Source organism: Suricata suricatta, chromosome 15 (assembly GCF_006229205.1).
Source record: "Suricata suricatta isolate VVHF042 chromosome 15, meerkat_22Aug2017_6uvM2_HiC, whole genome shotgun sequence".
Classification (NCBI taxonomy): Eukaryota; Metazoa; Chordata; class Mammalia; order Carnivora; family Herpestidae; genus Suricata; species Suricata suricatta.
In genome coordinates this window covers 18,390,129-18,409,797 of record NC_043714.1, presented here as the reverse complement: position 1 = coordinate 18,409,797, position 19,669 = coordinate 18,390,129, and the positions used below count along the sequence as shown (strand labels likewise).

The window sequence follows — 19,669 nt, the reverse complement described above, 5'->3', positions numbered from 1 at the left end:
GAAGAATGGGTATCAGGCAACAATAAGCAGTATTTCCTATGCTAATTGAGAAGGTTGTTTTAAGGATTAATTGAGCTAATATATTTAAAGTACTTAATGTAATGCTTGGTATAAAGTTTTTCAATGTTTGTATTAATCTAATAGTTGTTATTATCATTTAGTGACTACTATGTGCCTGGCATTTATATTAATGCTCAGAACAACCTTATGCAGCTAATATTATTATCCTGATTTTACAGAGGACACACACACACACACACACACACACACACACACACACACACATATGCACAATCAGACCCAGCTATGCCTGGCTATAAACCTTAATGCTTTTTCTGGTAGGGCACATTGTCCTCACTCTGTCATTAATTTGACCTTCTCTGCCAATTCCCACCTAGAAGTCCTTCCTTTGTAATTATTTCTCTCTGAGAGAGGTCATGTTAGAGATAAATGAGGGAAGTGGTTGGAAAAGCAAAGAAGAAGCAGTTGTTAGGTTAGAAGATTGAAAATTTAGGTTTTATCTGATGGGCAAAATGTAGCCAAGGGAAGTTCTTGAATGAAGAAGTGATGAAATGAAAGAGGTTTTAAGGCTAAGTATCTCACCAGTTAGATATTGGTCTAAAGGAAAGTTAGAACAGCTAACTTGTCATAAGGTAGGCATGAACTTCTGGGAAGGCAAGGGAGAAGACTGTGAGAATGGAAAAAGAAATTCAACCCTTTGGTTGAGTCTGAGAGACATTACCAAAAAATCTGGGAAGATTTTATTAGAGAATTATTTTGAGGTATGTGAGAAACATTTTCAATGTTATTGCAATGTCATTATCTGTAACATAACTTTTTGAAGACTGAACCCTTGCTACTCTTTGCAAACTTAACTCATGCTATAATTCTTCAAAGAGCATTACTTTTTGGGATCTCTATATTAGGAATTTAAGTGTCTATGGAAATAGTGGTACAATTAGCAGTAAAATGTGGTGGGAAGGAATGCTGATTTGGGGACTAAAATAATACTTCATGCTTTCCACATGCTAGATTCCTTATATTGGTACACAGCACTCAGTCCAAGTGTAATACAGGTGCAAAAAGGAAGGCAGAGTATAGGTTTGGAGTGAATGCAGACACCCAAACCTATCTAATCATCTTCGAAGAAAAGACTTGAAAACTGGATATCCTGGCCAGCCTCAGCGAGGTGATATGAAGATGAAGAGAAACCAGTAATGGAAAAAGAGAAAGACAGCCTAATGAAAGAAGATTGGATTTTGAGTCAGTCCCGATTCTGCCTTTTCCTAATGGTCTGACTCCAGGCAGTTCTCTTAAGCTGTCAGTCGGAAGTATTCTCCCAAGTACAAGGGAGTTGGATACAGTGAACTCTACAGTTGTTTTAAGCGTGAAGACTTGATGTTCCTAGTTAGAAAGTGTGGGAAAGTTTCAAGAGTAAAATGTGGGTTAAAATTACTAAAAATGGTGACATTCTTCCTATTCTCTGCCCCTACTCATGACTTTGCCACCATTTTTCAAAATTCTAGTACCACAAAAGAAACATCAATGAGCAGTCAGTAAAAGTAACTACATAATCAATAATGTTGGATACTCCATCAGAATTTAATGAAAGATTGTTCAATATTATGGTCTGACAAATTTCACTTCTGTCATTTTTTTCCCAAGTTTCAAATGCGTAAGTCACAGATTGGCAGACATGATATTCCAAAGGCAGAAATAAATAGGGAAACCATGTTCTTTACATACAGGGTACCGTCCACTTGGTGACGTAGCAGAAAGTCATAGGTGTGAGGCACTTTGACAAAATAATACCTTTGGGGACCTAAAATAATAACTTTTGATTATAGAGGATTTTGTTTTCATATAAATGGATTTGATTTTGCTGGGCTATCTCTGTCTGCAGGAGTTTTCTAGATCTCAGTGCTGTGTTTCCCCCCTCTTTTTCAAAATGCAATTCAAGGGCTTAGTGTGTAAACATGATATTGAATCTACCTACTGCCAAGCCCCAGGGCCCTAACATATTAATTCAATTCCCTCACCAAAGGAAAGAAATCCAAACCTAGCTAGCATTAGTGTTTGATGGAAAAATACAATTTTTGTCAGCTGAGTGAAAAGAAAATCTTGTTAGCAACCAGTTTAACAATATATTAATACAATTTTTATGAGCTATTTTTTCTTAATCTTTAATAGGAGGATAGTTTTTCAATTTAAACACTTTTTTATTGGGAAAGAAAAAATTTGACTTTGATTTCTCTGTTTAATAAAAGGGTCTTGATGATTAAAACAAACATTTCCAACAAATTTATAGATATTAAGTGGTTTATTTTTTAGGAGACAAGAATCTTTTTTGTGTGATGGTAAAAATTAATTCTAACAAATCTATCTTTCTATCTATTAAAGCGAGAGTGTGTGTGCACATGTATGAGCCGGGGAGAGGAAGCAAGAGGCAGAGGGAGAGAGAGAGAATCTTAAGAAGGCTTCACACTCAGTGTGGAGCCCAATGTGGAGGCTTGATCACAGGACACTGGGATCATGACCTGAGCTGAAATCAAGAGCCAGACAGTCAAATGACTGAGCCACCCAGGCACCCCTAATAAATCCTTCTTTAAAAGATAATTTAAAAAGTATAACCATGGGTACTGGAATGTATATGAAAATATTACTTGTTAAGGTTATAACTATATGCTTTGCGGTCAGAGAGTCAACTCCTGGCACTATAACTTCTAAGTTGAGTGACATTGGTAAGGTTACTTAAATCCTTATGGTCTCGTTTTCCTTATGTATAAAATAAAGATGATACGAATGCCTGTCTCATTGATTTGCTTTGAGGATTAAGTTAAAGAATACAAGTATGCAATTGGCACATAAAAAGCACGACAATGCTCATAGTCTTCTAATGACAAGTGTTATTATCTTAAGTGAGCTGAAGCTTACTTAGGAAAATTATAAGGCCCAGAAACTCAAAGCTCAAAATAACCTCTTCAAGCTAAACTCAACATACACTGGGCAGAATAGCTTTTCTTTTTATGACCATCTGTCTGGGATGGTCACAAATGAGTAAATGTTTCACACTGAGATTTCTTGTTATATTTGTCATTATACTATTGTATTGTACTTTTTGTATAATGTACAAGTTGTAACAAGAGAAAATTTCAAAAGGTGCTATCATATGTCTGGCAAGAGAGAGAGGGGCGCCTGGGTGGCTCAGTCGGTTAGGCCTCCGGCTTCGGCTCAGGTCAGATCTCACGGTCGTGGGTTCGAGCCCCACATCGGGCTCTCTGCTGACAGCTAGCTCAGAGCCTGGAGCCTGCTTCCAGTTCTGTGTCTCCTTCTCTCTCTGCCCCTCCCCCTCTCATGCTCTGTCTCTCTCAGTATCAAAAATAAATAAAACAAAAAAAAAATTAAAAAAAAAAGAGAGAGAGCATGGGTAGTTGTCAAATTGGTTGGAAAATATTTTAATGAGAAAAATATTTAAGAATATTTATCTGTTCTGTTTATTTGTATATCTATTTATGTCTAGCCTCATTCTAAAAATGATGCATAGTAGTAATTAGGAGATTAAAACGTAGCTACTTAAACATAATAACTGATGGAAATAGAAATAAGACATTGAACAACAAAAAAAGAAGGGATATGGAAGACCTGTCCAAACTATACTTATGAAGAGTCCTCGTTCACCAGGATAGGATGTACTGGATTACTCTATGGAAAAGGAAAACAACACAAACTGAAGAAGTCTGTCTTAACAAGTTCATTTTGCTTTGTAGCTGTGAGGTTTAATTTGGAACAAGATACAATTTTCCTGGCACCAAGGAAATTCAGCATCACATCAGAATACCTCCCTATAAAAGGTACAACAGCAAAGACACTCAGGTAAGTGATATACCAGTGTGATAAATACTTGTGAAAGTCAAGCTTTCTTTACTAAATTAATAAAAACAGAATCAAATAAGAAGGAGAACTTAGTTTTATGCTTATTAAAGATTCATGTCATTTTTAAGAATAGAGGGTACTAGTTTTTAAAAAAGAAACAAACAAGAATTAGTAATCTTATTTCTCGTAAAAATGCTTGTTAGCGTCTCAGAATATCCACATAATGTATGTGCTTTTGTGGACCACACTGTTGTAGGTTTGGGAGAATGCCAAGATAAAAAAAAAGGTTCTAATCTATCTCAGACCTGTTAGAAACAACAAAAGAGCAATTACAAAAGTGCGGTAAGTGCTACAGAACTAACGTACAGAGTGCTGTCACACATGCACACGCACACACACACACAAGTGCATATGTGTACAGATAAATTATATTGGCTCTGAATTTTGTTTCATTTGTGAATTTGAAAGTAAGGCAGTGGGATTTCACCTCTTGGTACTTTCATCCAATTACTGGCCTGCGTTTGGCAGTTCATATTAGCAGAATAATTTGTGAGGAAGATTTTTTTATATAAAGCTAAGCAGTGAATTCTTTATGTGGTGGCTACCGATAAATTTTCTTCCTGGTAAGATTTCCTATGATTTCTTATGATTTTCTACATGGATTTCACATGACAGATTTCCTACTCTTTGAAAACACTGTTACTCAACCCAACCTATTTTGTTGTTATGCCTCATCACGAAGCGAGTGTGTGATTAGGAAGTTAAAATCAATGAAAGTGTTTATTAATTACTATAATATACCAAGCACTATTAAAACATTTTAATATGCCACTCTTTTCCAAACTTTCTTCTGTGGTCAAGTCAGTTGGTAAGTATCCTATACACGCTATCTCTCCACCTTCCTCAGAGATGCACAATGCACATTATATTAAATGCTTTTATAAATATGTTTAAAATTTTTTTTTAACTTGGGGTTTCCCAAGCTTCATAATGAAACAGCTTTCAAAGAATAGCGATTACCATGCTATTGGACTCCAGATTTTTGTGGAATAGAATCTGTATACTTTTGCCTAATAAAAAACAGTGTGAAAATAAGGGTCAGTGTACTCCAAATATACTTGACCTTAGGAAACATGCCATTCTGTAATATGGGCACCCCCTCCCTTCATGGTTCCAATTAACCAAATTAAAATAAGCATATTCTATTATATCAGTTCTGCAGCTTCAGGTCGACGAGTGGGATCTCTGTTACCAGGAGGGTAGTAGGACCCTGTAAAGACAAGTTCTTTGAGGGACCTTGTAAAGGAGAAGGAATATCTTCTCTCATCCTCTGCCTATGTAGAAGGTGGTTGCTTTGCTTGGTCCTAAGAGAACAGTTTACTGTTCAGATTAGAGCGGTGTTGAGCTGGAGAAGGGTGCTGTTACTAATCACAGAGACTTGGGACTGGCCTATGCAGGCATGGCCACACTTGTTCTCATGCTGGCTGTGCAGACCACCATGGCTTTCTGTCGGGAGCTGCTGCCAGAAGAAAAGATACGTGCCTTGACCTGCAAGATCAGCCACCCGCACAGCTGAGCTGCGTTATCACTCCCAGCACAGCAGGAGCTGCATTATCACCTTGAGCTGAGGCCTTCATGTTTACCTCCCAAACCTGCCTTGTTAGCCTCTTGGGCGGCATGCTGATGCTGCAGTCCCTGCCCTTGTTTCCTAGCAACTAACTCACGTCAGCTGCCTGCCTTCTACCCTATATAAGACATGCGAGGGCTCTCAATAAAGAGAGTGGCTTCATCGGAAACGCTGCCTGGCCTTCACTCTCTGTGCTTCCCTGTCCTGCCCTGTTCTTTCTCCCTCCCTCCCTCGGAACCGCATCGACTGGCCAGCTGGCCAAAGCAAGTGGCGCCCAACGTGTGGCCCTGAGTGCGAAGGACCTGGTGAAGAACACCGATCGAGGAAGAAAGAGAAGAAAGAACAGAAAAAAGGTAAGAAATAAAAAGAGTCGACTGCACAGAGGCTTGCTGCGTGGCCTGCGGCTCGGGTAAAAAGAGTCGACTGCGTGGAAACTTGCTGCACAGCCCACGACTCAGGTATTGGTGATTCTAGGGCAGGAACTAAACAGAGACCTTCAGGGCACAGGGAGTGGAAGTAAAGAGAAAGCAATTGTTGGAATTTTTTCAGTTCCTCCATGAAGTCTGTCTTTAAGTGTTTTTCTAAATATAGATAGAGAATAAGGAAAGTGAGTAAGAGATTGCTCAATTAAATGTTCTTCTAAATGTCTTGGTTTCGTCTGTAAAACCTCGGTAGGAGGGAATGTGATACTTCTGGTGTGTGTGAATCATTAGTGTACAAAAAGAAAGTGGGAGGTCCCCTACCCATAGCTGTGGGGGGGACGATCTTGTTTCCCTGAATGGCGACCTTGAAAAGAGAAAAGATGGTTCAGTTGTGGGACCCAGGGAATTAGGCTCTAATCTAAGGAAAAGAAAAAAGAAGCAAAAGGTTAGGATTAATTAGGTGAGTGGGATCTAGGATCCCACTGGGAGGCCGGAGAGCCGGTTCACCTATAGTAGGTTGGGCGAGTGGGATCTAGGACCCCACTGGGAGGCCGGAGAGCCAGTTCGCCTGCAGGGGGTTTCACTGGTGGCAGCAGCGAGACCCCATTAGGTACTCATTTACAGCTACACATTAAACACATCACCAGAATCCCTTACAACCCATAAGGACAAGGTGTAGTAGAACGAGCGCATCTATTTTTAAAAAACACCTTTGAAAAAATAAAAAAGGGGGAATGGTATTTCATCAAGGGATCTCCTAGAAATCTTTTCACGTTGCTGCAAACCCCCCCTGTAGACATAGGCAGAGTTAGAGTGATGGATAGGTCAGAACTTGAGAAGCTTTGGGCCATAAAGAGTCTAAAGAAAGAACTATTCATTTCCCAGGTTAACAGCTAAAAGTTTAAAACAGCTAAAAGTTTAAAACCACCCCATTGCCCGGGGCAACCAGAAGGCCATTAGGTTGCCAATCTCTGGGTGGGGAGAGGCCCATCTGCATAAATTACTGGTGGCAACAGCTTCTCCCTCTGCCTTAGGTGATAAGAAACAAAAGACCACAAAACAGCTTTCCTGCCCGCCTCGGGCAATTAAGAGGGTCAAAAGTGAGCTTGTTATTTCGTTCCATAAATTTATTAATTAAAAAAATCGAAGAATAAACTGTGAAAAGAGCAATTACAATTTCACGCCCCTTCTCAGTTGACTAGTTTACAGTTTCCACAGAAAATTCCTTGGTGATGGAGACAACTATTTCAGATAGAAAACACAATGAGGCACGAAAACAGGGAAGTGAAAAGATGAATGACTAATGGAATAATAAAATAGAGGTTTTTAAGTTCATTTTTAAATGGCAAAGAAAGCCAGGAAACAAAGTTTCCAAGGGCTCCCAAGTTACAGGATTACTTGGGTTTTGCACATGAGGGATCATGAGTACAGACTGATAAATTTGGACGCTAGGCTTGAATCCTATTAGTCGTGTAGCTTTAGACAAATCATTTCTTCCAATCTCTGTTTTCTTCTTTGAAAAATAAAACATTTCATGATATGTTACAGGGTGGTTGTGAGAATTGAATGAGAATTGTATGGAAATGCATTGAGAATCCTAAAGGCTTTACTCAATACTTACAATTTTATTTAATATTTTACACTAAGTAACTATAATACCACCTTTGAAAATTTCCTAACCTCCGTCTAGATTATCTACTTTAGGCAACAAGAAAATCCAGACTAACTATTTCACCAAGTTCTACATTTCTGTTCCTGGTCACCCCCAGAGAGGGATTTTTTTAGAAGTTTTCTCTGCCTGGGGGCATGAAATAATTTCTTTAAACTAGTCTGTCACAGGGAAGCAAAACAAAGAGAATAGTTCCCTGGGAAGACACTAAGCAGAAAAATGGTTGTGTGTACAGGAGAGTCACAATCTAGGCGGCTGACTCCATGCTTTCGTACCAGAGGGTGGGCTCCATTCAGAGAACTCAGCACAGTCCTATTTCAAGACCCCCTATAGACAACATTAATAGGCTCGTTCCTCGCCAAAACTTTATTGCTTGTTGTTCAGAGTAAACCAGGGACTGTCTTTAATGACTTTGCTCTAAATAGGTTGATAAACAACATCAACAATAACTTAAAAAGCAAAGAAGCTAGAACACTTTAATATGAGTTTAACTGATCTTAAACATGTCCCTTTTCTGTAACATATGTGTTTAATGGACATCATGCTCCTACTCAGCAACTTCCTTGCTCTCTACTCCACCCACCTCGTCCTCATCAAGACAAAGAAGCTTTGCATTTGTTTCATTTGTTGTATCATTCTCCACTTAATTTCTGTGATTTTCCAGATCCTGGCAGACATTTTATATCTTGTATTTTTCATCTTCCTGTTTGATTTGCATTTTTACCCAGGATGAGAGTGAGTGATGAGTGAGGGTGGAGAGTTATTTCCTTCACCTCTTTTCAGGACTGTGGAAGGAGGGAAGAGCAATAGTGGCTGCAGTGTGGGAACCAAAATAAAGGGTGCAAAAAAAAGGTTTTGTTTGTGATGCTGGTAAATACTGAGACTTCCAACGGGTAATTTTTTTTTTTTTTAAGTTTCATTGTTACCATCCGCGAAAGTTCTGTATGATGGACTATGCAATTATTCAGGGTAAATACCTAGACCTAGTTCTTTAAAAATGTTTTTAAAAAAATCTCTTTTTAGCCTCAGTTTTAGTTCTCTACTGGCTTTAGGTACTGTCCTGTAGCTCTATGGACAATGAATTTGTTTTTAGTTTTTAAGGATTATCTGTATATTCAAAGAAGACTCAAAAAAGGAAATCTCAAAAGTAATTAAATTCTAATGATAGAATGCAAAACGTTGTGGAATGGGGATTTTTAAATAACTATACTGTTTCAAATCACTTCATATCACTTAGGTAAGCACTTACTCTGCCTAAATGTAGGTTGATGTCTCAGATTCCTCAACCTAAATGTATAACATAACAAATTTATGGTTAAGGTGTTGACATTATCCAACACTGGGAAATGTATCAGGTTCTCAGCTTGGAGTTAGAGATTTAAAAGTGAATAAAGTATAGCTTGTCCTTCATGGATTGAAATTTAATTAAATGGTAACTAGAGAGGGGAAGGTGATGAGCATTTAGTGAAAGAGGAGCTGGTGTTGGATGCTGTACTATGTTGTTTTGCAAAACACCAAAATTCACAAAGTAGGTATGATATATGTGAAGTTCTTAATCCTCATATTCAGATAAGATAGTTAAGACTCAGGGGGGGTTAATTATTTGTTTTGAGTTTTATAACACAATCATGAATGACTTAGGTTTAACTAAGGAAATCCACAGTCATTGGGAAAAATTTTTTCCAAGTAGAAGAATTGGGTTTTCAGAAAATCTTTGAAGAAAAGAAAAATACTGCTTACTGCCTTCAAAACATTTAACCTATTTCCAGACATCAGAATGTTCTGCATGTAAATGCTTAAAAATGATTCCACTTATAATCAACAAACATGGTAATTATTATAGGGGGAAAAGAAAACTTGCTTTAAAAATTCAGATCTGTATTTAAAAACATTTTTAATGTTTATTTTTGAAAGAGAGAGAGAGAAAGAGAGACAGAGCGTCAGCAGGGGAGGGGCAGAGAGAGAGGGAGACACAGAATCTGAAGCAGGCTTCAGGCTCTGAGCTGTCAGCACAGAGCCCCACGCGGGGCTTGAACTGATGAACAGTGAGATCATGACCTGAGCCGAGTGGGACTGAGCCACCCAAGTGCCCCAGATCCATATTTCGAATCCATATTTCCACAATACTTGACAAATTAAAACATTGTCATTCCAAAAGGATTAACTTGTGGTTCTTTTGCATAACAAATATAATATTGAACCTGATAGTACTGAAAAGCAATTTTCTAAGTAACAGCCAATTAGTTAGTAATGTCCAAATATTTAAAGTTATATATCAAACTATTAACCTGTTAAGTAAAATATATGCCTGCTTTCTACATTGACAAATAGGACTTCATGTAACAAATCAAATGTATGTGTGAAGTTACATTATTAATACAACTGAAAATTGGCAAAATATCAAAGATGATAGATTTATTCTTGTGCTTGCTTAAATGGTCTGTTGATGGGCTAGTAATATTTGGAGAGTGATCACAGGAACACATACAGAATTTATAAATTATTATAAACTCAATGCACCAGATTTATTTTTTATTTGAACAAAATCATTACTTTATATTGTTTTCTTTTTATAATTTATTTTAAAAATGTTTCTCATTTTTTTTTTTGAGAGAGACAGACGGACAGAGTGACAGCAGGAAGGGCAGAGAGAGAGCGAGACACAGAATTCAAAGAAGCTCTATGCTCTAAGCTGTCAGCACAGAACTCGACATGGGCCTCAAACTCACAAACCCTGAGATCATGATCTGAGCCAAAGTTGGAAGCTCAACCTACTGAGCCACCCAGGTGCCCATATGTTGTTTTCTTTTTTACTAGACCATTTTAAAATTCTTTAAATTTTTAAAAAATGTTTTATTTATTTTTGAGACAAAGAGAGACAGAACATGAGTGGGGAGGGGCAGAGAGAGAGGGAGACACAGAATCTGAAGCAGGCTCCAGGCTCTGAGCTGTCAGCACAGAGCCCGATGCGAGGCTCGAACCCACGAACGTGAGATCATGACCTGAGCAGAAGTCGGATGCTTAACCAACTGAGCCACCCAGGTGCCCCAATTTAAAATTCCTAATTTATGTTATTTTTGCTCAAATTATGAAATTTTCTTATGCAAGAGTTTATTGCATTCAAGCTATCCGAGAGGAAGGATTTGAGACGCTAATTAATTTGTCTTTTCTTTCACCTGAAAGTTTCTACCTTTTATTTTATTTTTTATTTTTATTCTCAAGTTAAGGTTTCTACCTTTTTAATCTTGTCCACAATCCAGACAAGGTCTGTCTCTAGCACTATCAGAAACCAAATACAGAAAACTTCATGGCATTTGGACACAGCCATCTTTTGTTTGATAGTCAAGAGGCAAGAGATAGGGAGCTAGCCTGGCTGTGTTAGTTACAGGAGGGGATGGTCAGAGCTGCAGTCAGTGGTGTGCTGGAAGCTGCTTCTATGGGCGTGAGAAAATGCACTCATGGCATCTTTCCCAATTCTGCGGTCAGTGACATCAATTTGGGAGTCTGAAACTTGTCATTGGTGGGAGTACTTATGCCCTGGGAATCAGCGCACGATATGTACCAGGTTCCCGCTCTCCCTTGAGCCTGTAGTTAGACATCTGAGCAGCACTGGTTATGGGTTGCTCCAAGGGTTGGTTTGTCAGTGACGGTGGTGAGCGTGTGCCCTTTAATTTATTTTGTGCCTGGGTCTGTGATATTTAGAGCCCTCTAACACACTCTTGCCTTTCTTGCTTCATCGAAGGCAACCCTGATTTCTTTAGGTTATTCTCTTCGAAGCTGTCATTTCATGTAATTCTTTAAACCAAAAAAATAATTCTAGAGAGATTATGAATTTCCACCTCAAAGGAGACTATTCATTTTACCCATTTGATACTCATCTTATAACTAAATAAAGTTATGTGTTGGGTACCACACTGTGAAATAAATATCTTTTCTTAGTCAAAATTGATATAATGTTCTTAAATATGTTTCTTCTTTTTCATGGTTACTAGAGAGATTTTATGTTACTGAGCATTGATCCAATTAGAGAAACGAAATATTTCTGGATAAAAATATAAGGGGGTGTGTGTGTGTGTGTGTGTGTGTGTGTGTGTGTGTAACTAAAATGGCATTAACTGGTTGACTTTTAGAAAGCTGGACTTTAAACTTGAAAAGATTCTTGATTAGTAAAAAGAAAGATATCAATAAAAAGATAGAACATTGTAGGAAAAATAGGACCGGTCAGATTAACTTTGTTAAGTTACACTGATGTAGTATGCTAAAAAATGAAAAAGTTCACCATATAATTATTGTTTTAGATAATATAAAAAAGACAAAATAGCATACTTGCCAGGAATCCAGCACGGTAATTAAGGACTGATACATAAAGCATAGAAGGAATTCGTGTAACTACCTAACACAAAGCAGATCTTCCAATGTAGAATTATTTCCATCTTGTTCTTTAAATGATAAGTATGCTTAGACCAGAGCCCTGTCAACTCTTATAACATTCTCAACTATTCATCCATTTACCTTCGAGGCAAATAGATTAGTAATTCATACTTGGGCTTCATGAAAATACTATCATAAAAATATCCTGACATATGTTGACTATCAAAGCTAGGTACTGTATCGTTTCCTTCTAGAATGAATTCAACTCAGTTGATTAAATGTGCTAAATATACTTAGAGTTTACACTATAACTTAATTTAGTTCAAAATGCTTTTCTGTGCATATTTTTGTTTATAAAAATAAGCTTGAATAAATTTATGCTTTATGTTTAAAAGTTGGATATGAAGTGAGTATGTTCTCAGTTTTGAATTGGGGATTTGTTTTCATAGTTGAGCAGGAAGCTATTACTATGCTATGAGAAGCAAGGCAGCTTGTGAGTAGTATAGATGCTAAGAAATATAACAGAATATACATTTGTTCCTTGGTTTCCAGTGTAAGGGAATGCAAGGAGCTATTTAGCTAAGGTTCTAATGCCTACGTACCCAACCTTACTTTCCAATGCTGACTTACTCAGATCTCTATCATCTCAGTCATTTTTGCTGTAAATTACTTGGCCTAGTGACCATGGACTTCAGGAAGGACTTCACCATGGGATTCAAGACATTGAGTTCCAATCAGAGCTCCCCACAAGACGACGCTTTCCCTCCCTGGCATGTCCCCATGCCCACCTGCTCTGTCTGCTCTGCCAGTACCACATGGCCTAGCGTAAATCTCTACTTGACATCTGAGGTGATCACTGTGTGGGGCTCATACCTATTAGCTTTTTCAAAAAGAACAGAACACTAGAAGCCACTAGAGTAAAGAGCGACATGTGAAATGTGTGATGATTTGCAAAATTTCAGTGCAAGCCTACTCTAGCCCTAAATATATGGGCTGAGATAGAGGCGTGGCAAGGAACAGCTGTCTTACATAGAATAAAGAGAAAAGAGGTAGGGGAAAGGAGGCATAAGACTGGTGAATAGAAAAAGGAATCATAAATAGAACTTAAAAAATCATGTTTATGGTCAATGTTTCATAACTGAAGAGGTATCATTTAAAATTACAGAAAGGTGCACCTGGGTGGCTCAGGGAATTGAGTGTCCAACTTGAACTCAGGTCATGATCTCATGGTTCGTGAATATGAGCCCCACGTCGGGCTCTGTGCTGACAGCTCAGAGCCTGGAGCCTGTTTCAGATTCTGTGTCTCCCTCTCTCTCTCTGCCCCTCCCCTGCTCATGCCCTGTTTCTATCTCGCTCTCCAAAAATAAATAAAAATATTAAACAAAAGAAAAAAACCTATCTCAGGATCTGTTTAAAAATAAATAAATAAAAATAAATAACATTACAGAACGTTCTTTAAACTTTTAGTCCTTATGAGAGCTATGGAAAACTAATCCGTGGCTAACCTCAGAGAACACTACTTCTTATATATTCGAACTCCCACATATTTATTAGAAATAAAATGTGTCTATCCTGCTTATACCATCTATTAATTTAAAAAATGTTATTTATTTATTTATTTTGAGAGCGTGGGTAAGCAGGGGAGGGGCAGAGAGAGAGGGAGACACAGAATCCAAAGCAGGCTCCAGGCTCTAAGCTGTCAGCACAGAACCCGATGCAAGGCCTGAACTAAAAAACTTTGAGATCATGACCTGAGCTGAAGTCTGCTGCTTACCTGGTGTCCCCACTTACTAACCTTATCTCCTGACATATCTCGGATAAGAGAGGACGGGATCATCACTCATGAGGTGCAAATCTTTGTAGCTGTTTGTAGTGGCTGTTGTAAGGGCACTGCCCCATCAGCTCTTTCAGACTGACACTTCATTCCTCCAACTCCAGGGGGCATGGAGGCTGATAGGCTGTCACCTAAGTCACTCTGTGGGAATGGCCCCAGGCCAATGAGAGTCACCTACCTGAGGATTTACCCCAACTCTGCCCTGTTTCCAGTAATCCTTGCCCTTTTCCTCACAAGGATCCCAAATCCAGGAAAGGTCCAGTGTCTCTTTTCTTTATATAATTTTTTTAACATTTATTTATTTTTGAGAGACAGAAAGAGACAGATCATGAGCAGGGGAGGAGCAGAGAGAGAGGGACACACAGAATCGGGAGGAGGCTATAGGCTCTGAGCTGTCAGCACAGAGCCTGACGCGGGGCTCAAACCCATGAACTGTAAGATTATGACCTGAGCTTAGCCCACTGAGCTACCCAGGCGCCCCAGGTCCCTTCTCTTTGACTCCATGGGACAACAGCCACATCTCCAGAGCTCTGTGTGGATTTGGGCCAGGGTTTTGTTGGGATTGTATCACATTTCACTTCCCCTCTCTGCCTGAACTTACTTCACTTCACCAGTACTTGACAATCCTGAAAAGACATTTACACCCAAATCTCTGATTTGGTCTGATTTCTGTGAGGTATGGCTGGTGAAAATTTGGTCTTACCTGGTTTGATGCATCCCTGCTGACTGGGGCTGACCTTAGCGGGCTGGTCACATGCAAGGTTGCAGGGGGCCTCAATCCCTGAGCTCCTAAGATTAGAGCTTTTTTTTTTTTTTTTTTTTTTTTAAATACATTCTTATACTATCACTGCTTCCAAAGCGCGCTGCTATATCAGAGGGGTTTTGTCACAGGCTGTGGCAAAACTAGCTCTTCTCCATCTTTAGGTACCTATGTTGAGCTGTATTTATCCAACCTTATTGGTGAATTTCATGTTGGAGCTCTTGATGTCCTTTCTTACCAGAAAACATTAGTTAAAACCATGAGAATCCATTGTGGGAGGAGGTCTAGTATAATGGAAGCACCAAAGAATAGGTGTTCCAGGTCTTAATTTTTTTCTTCTGGAATGTTCTTTTGGTGTTATTAAGATTTTCCCATTGCCCTCCCCCATTACGAAGCTTGTAAATTCAAAGGTATTGAAAGAGGTGGTCTCCACTAATACACAAATGATCCTGATATGCTCTACTCAGATCATCACAGATGAGGGAACATTCCAGAGTTGGGGAAGAAACAAAATCTGCTCCTGGGTAGGTTTTGTATTCACTTAAGCAAAGAACAAACTTGCAGCATCCTTCACAAAACAGCAAAATAAATAAATAAAACTAGTATATCGGGGGACCTAGGTGGCAGCTCAGTTGAGCATCTAACTTTTGATTTTGATTTTGGCTCAGCTTATGATCCCAGGCTAATGGGATCAAGCCCTGTGTCCAGCTCCATACTGAGTGTGGAGTCTGCTTAGGATCCTCTCTCTTTCCTTCTGCCCTTCTCCTCTCATGCACTCTAAAATAAAAAAGAAAAAGAAATTTAAAAACATAGTATATAAGCTCTCTTTACTAACACATTAACTGCTATAGAGACAAAAGGCTAAATAAAAGTAGCAGTAATGATAAAACTTAGGGAATTGTTCTACTTATCATCTTTTATTAATTAGAGATTTTAAAAAATCTTTCTTGGAGCTCCTGGGTGGCTCAGTCAGTTAAGTGTCTGACTTTGGTTCAGGTCATGATATCGGGTTTGTGGGTTTGAGCTCTGCTTTGGATTCTGTGCTGACAGCTCAGACCCTGGAGCCTACTTTGAATTCTGTGTCTCCCTCTCTCTGCCCCTCCCCCACTTGTGCTCTGCTTCTCAAAAATAAATGTTTTTAAAAAATTAAAAAAATCTTTAACAGCTCTAATGAGATGCATACCAATTTTTCTTTTGCAAATAATATGCATATTAAGACATTTTTTCTGAGTCTAGTCCTCTATCTAAATGTTTAATAGTTTTAAGGTTTTATGATTCCAAAATGTTTGTATGTCTCTCCCCATCATCCACCTATCATTCCTTACACCACTTCTAATATCCTGGCTTTGCCTCTGTCAGCTTGCTTTACACAGCTTTCTCCTAACTCCATATAAGCCATTGGATATAAGTGTAAGACTTTTCCTTATTTTCTTTTATATATTCTAAGGTTCTAATGTAAAATCTCTACTCCTTTACCAAATTTTTAAAATCATTTTTCAGACTTTGGTTCTCTTTTTGGAATTATCATCAGTAGAAGTAACTTGTAATTCTAGCAATTTGCCTGTAATGGAATATGACTTCTTGTGAATATCAAAAAAAAAAAAAAAGGAAAGAAGTAAATGAAAGTACACTGGCATTTCACAAAAAGGAAAGTTTCAAACACATGCATGGTCTTTCTCTCCTTTGTGCACATATTGTTTTTTTAAAATAGTTTATTGTCAAATTGGTTTCCATATAACACTCAGTGCTCTTCCCCACAAGTGCCCTCCTCCATGACCATCACCCTCCTTCTCCTTTCCCCCTCCCCCTTCAACCCTCAGTTCGTTTTCGGTATTCAATAGTCTCTCAAGTTTTGTGCGCATATTGTTAACTTTGTGTGAAATACTCTTTCTTATTCTGTCTACCTGGCAAAATAAAAACTTGCTTATATATAACTACTTCTTTGAAGCTTTCCTCACACCCTTTTATTTCCTTGCCTCTCCTCATGAACCATCTCTGTGATTTGTAGATGTTATTATGATGGCAGATACCTCTTACATTACTTACTTATTTTTATTTGTCAAAGGGATTCTTGAAATAAAAATCTCTTGGCACAAAAACAGACACATAAACCAATGGAATAGAATAGAGAGCCCAGAACTGGGCCCATAAATGTACGACCAAGTAATTTTTGACAAAGCAGGAAAGAGTATCCAATGGAAAAAAGACTGTCTCTTTAGCAGGTGGTGCTGGGAGAACTGGACAGCAACATGCAGAAGAATGAAACTAGACCACTTTCTTACACCATACACAAAAATTAATTCAAAATGGCTGAAGGACCTGAATGTGAGATAGGAAACCATCAAAACTCTTGAGGAGAAAGTAGGAAACAACCTCCTTGGCCTCAACTGCAGCAATTTCCTACTCAACACATCCCCAAAGTCAAGGGAAATGAAAGCAAAACTGAACTCTTGGGACCTCATCAAGATAAAAAGCTTCTGCACTGCAAAGGAAACAATCAAGAAAACGAATAGGCAACCGACAGAATGGGAAAAGATAGTTGCAAATAACATACCAGATAAAGGGCTAGTATCCAAAATCCACAAGGAACTCACCAAACTCCACACCCAAAAAACAAATAACCCAGTGGAGAAATGGGCAGAAGACATGAATAGACACTTCTCCAAAGAGGACATCCAGATGGCCTACACGCACATGAAATGATAGTCAACATTACTTATTATCAGGGAAACACAAATCAAAACCACACTGAGATACCACCTCACACCAGTCAGAGTGGTAAAATGAAAAAATCAAGAGACTATGGATGCTGGTGAGGGTGTGGAGAGACGGGCACCCTTCTACAGTATTGGTAGGAATGTAAACTGGTGCAGCCGCTCTGGAAAACAGTGTGGAGGTTCCTCAAAAAACTAACAGTAGAACTCCCCTATGACCCAGCAATAGCACTGCTAGGGATTTACCCAAGCATGTGCTGATGTATAGGGGCATATGTACTCCAATGTTCATAGCAGCACTGTCAACAATAGCCAAATCATGGAAAGAGCCTAAGTGTCTATCATCTGATGAATAGATCAAGAAAATGTGGTATATATATACATACAATGGAGTATTACATGACAATGAGAATGAATGAAACATGGCCATTTGTAGCAAGGTGTCATGCTAAGTGAAATAAGTCAGGCAGAGAAGGACAGATACCATATGTTTGCACTCATAGGTCTAACAGGAGACAGAAGAAACCTAATGGAGGATCGGGGGAGCGGAAGAGGGAAAGAGAGTTGGGGAGAGAGAGGGATGCAAAACCTGAGAGACTATTAAATACTGAAAACAAACCGAGGGTTGGAGGGGGGAGGCGAAGGGGGGGAAGAGGTGGTGGTAATGGAGGAAGGCACTTGTGGGGAAGAGCACTGGGTGTTATATGGAAACCAATTTGACAATAAACTATTTTTAAAAGAGATAAAAATCTTTGTACTAGTCATCATTGTTTTTCCAATGCCTAGCCCAGTGCAGAGTACAAATAAGATGATCAGTGAAAGGTGGTGAAGTCTTCAATAAACGTCTAATTAAGATGGCGAATGAGAGTATTTCCTATTGCCTGACAATTTTTAAGATGGGTCAAATTCTCATGATAACAAAGGGCACATAAATAGGACAAAGTAGGGGCACCTGGGTGGCTCAGTCAGTTAAGCATCCGACTTTGGCTCAGGTCATGATCTCACGGCTCGTGGGTTTGAGCCCCACATTGGGCTCTGTGCCTGCTTCGAATTCTGTGTCGTCTTCTCTCTTTCTCCCCCTCCCCTGCTCATGCTCTGTCTCTCGCTCTCTCTAAAATAAAATAAAACAAAAAAATGGGAAGAAGTCATTCTGAGTTAGTTGATAAATATTCTTATTTTAAAAACACTACTCAGAATCATTTAGCTTATTGAAAAATAGTAGTTGCCCTGTTATTACTAAACCAATGTCTTTGTACTGCAGTTGTTATTGCAAAGTTCTATCCAAATATCTATCTACAAAAAAACACTAATTTTGGAAAAGCTACTAAAAGAAAAATGACAAATTATTGAATGGACAAAGTCTAAAAACGCAACCCCCATATAGGACACTTTTTTTTTTTTAGTTTACTCAAATTCAGCTTTATTTTGAATTAACCATCTATGAAGAATGAGCATCAGAAAAGTAGAAAAAGATAAAGGAGCTCATTAAAAAAGTTCCCTGGCAAGGGAGAGAGAGGGAGGGCATGAGGTTAGGAGCCGTGTTTAGGGAAGGAAAAGTTGTCCAGGTCATGGATGCTATTTTTGTCAATGATTCAAACACTGAAGATGTTTGATTCAGAATTTAGATTCAGATTCAGAATGAAGAATTTCTGGAGCTCCTGTAGACATTTCCTAAGACATTTCACTGTCCTCTCATGAGTGACAGTTAGTGTGTAGTGTTGGTCTAGTCCTGCATGGCTGCAAAAGAGGCCATGGCCAAGGTTGCCAGCTAGTCCATGCAGTGGAGCCCTGGACCTTCATGCTCATCATCAACCACGAGGAGGCTGACATTACGGGATCTGATTCTGAAGATAGTCAGCCAGGTTTCAGTGTGTGAAATTGGCTGCTGCTGTGGGGGACAATTCATAACCATTTTACGTCTTATAAAGTTGCACATTTTTCTGAATATATTCTGCCAACTGTACAGTGTCTCCAACACATAAGAATAAGGTTTTTTCACTCCTCTGAAACATCTTGTCATGATCGTCTTTCATCTGGGCAATTTTTGCTAGCAGCTACCCGGTCAGAGGCAACAAGGACTTAGCAGGGGCCTGGAGGGGCCTCCATAGTGGAGGGAGGCCAAGAGGACAGAGTGTGGGACTTGCCAGCATCTTGGTTTCACTGGTGAGATACCACAAGGGACATTTTTATGCTCAGGAATTGCCTGAGAGGAATTGCATTTATATTTTTACATATGTGGATGCATTCCTGTACCTAGAAGTAATAGATTTATGTATATAATGGCTCTTGTCTGCTCAAGCTTAGCTATGTACCATGCTTTGGTTGTCTTTCTTGCTCTTTCAAAGGGATTATAGCAGGAGAATTTGATGCTAGGAAACTGACAACACGTCCTTATCTTT

At 38.8% G+C, this 19,669-nt stretch overlaps 1 pseudogene; it reads right to left on the bottom strand.

The window, feature by feature from the left end:
* Window positions 1-18,799: 18,799 nt before the first annotated feature.
* On the bottom strand, window positions 18,800-19,376 carry LOC115278789 (annotated as a pseudogene).
* Between the last annotated feature and the right edge of the window lie 293 nt (window positions 19,377-19,669).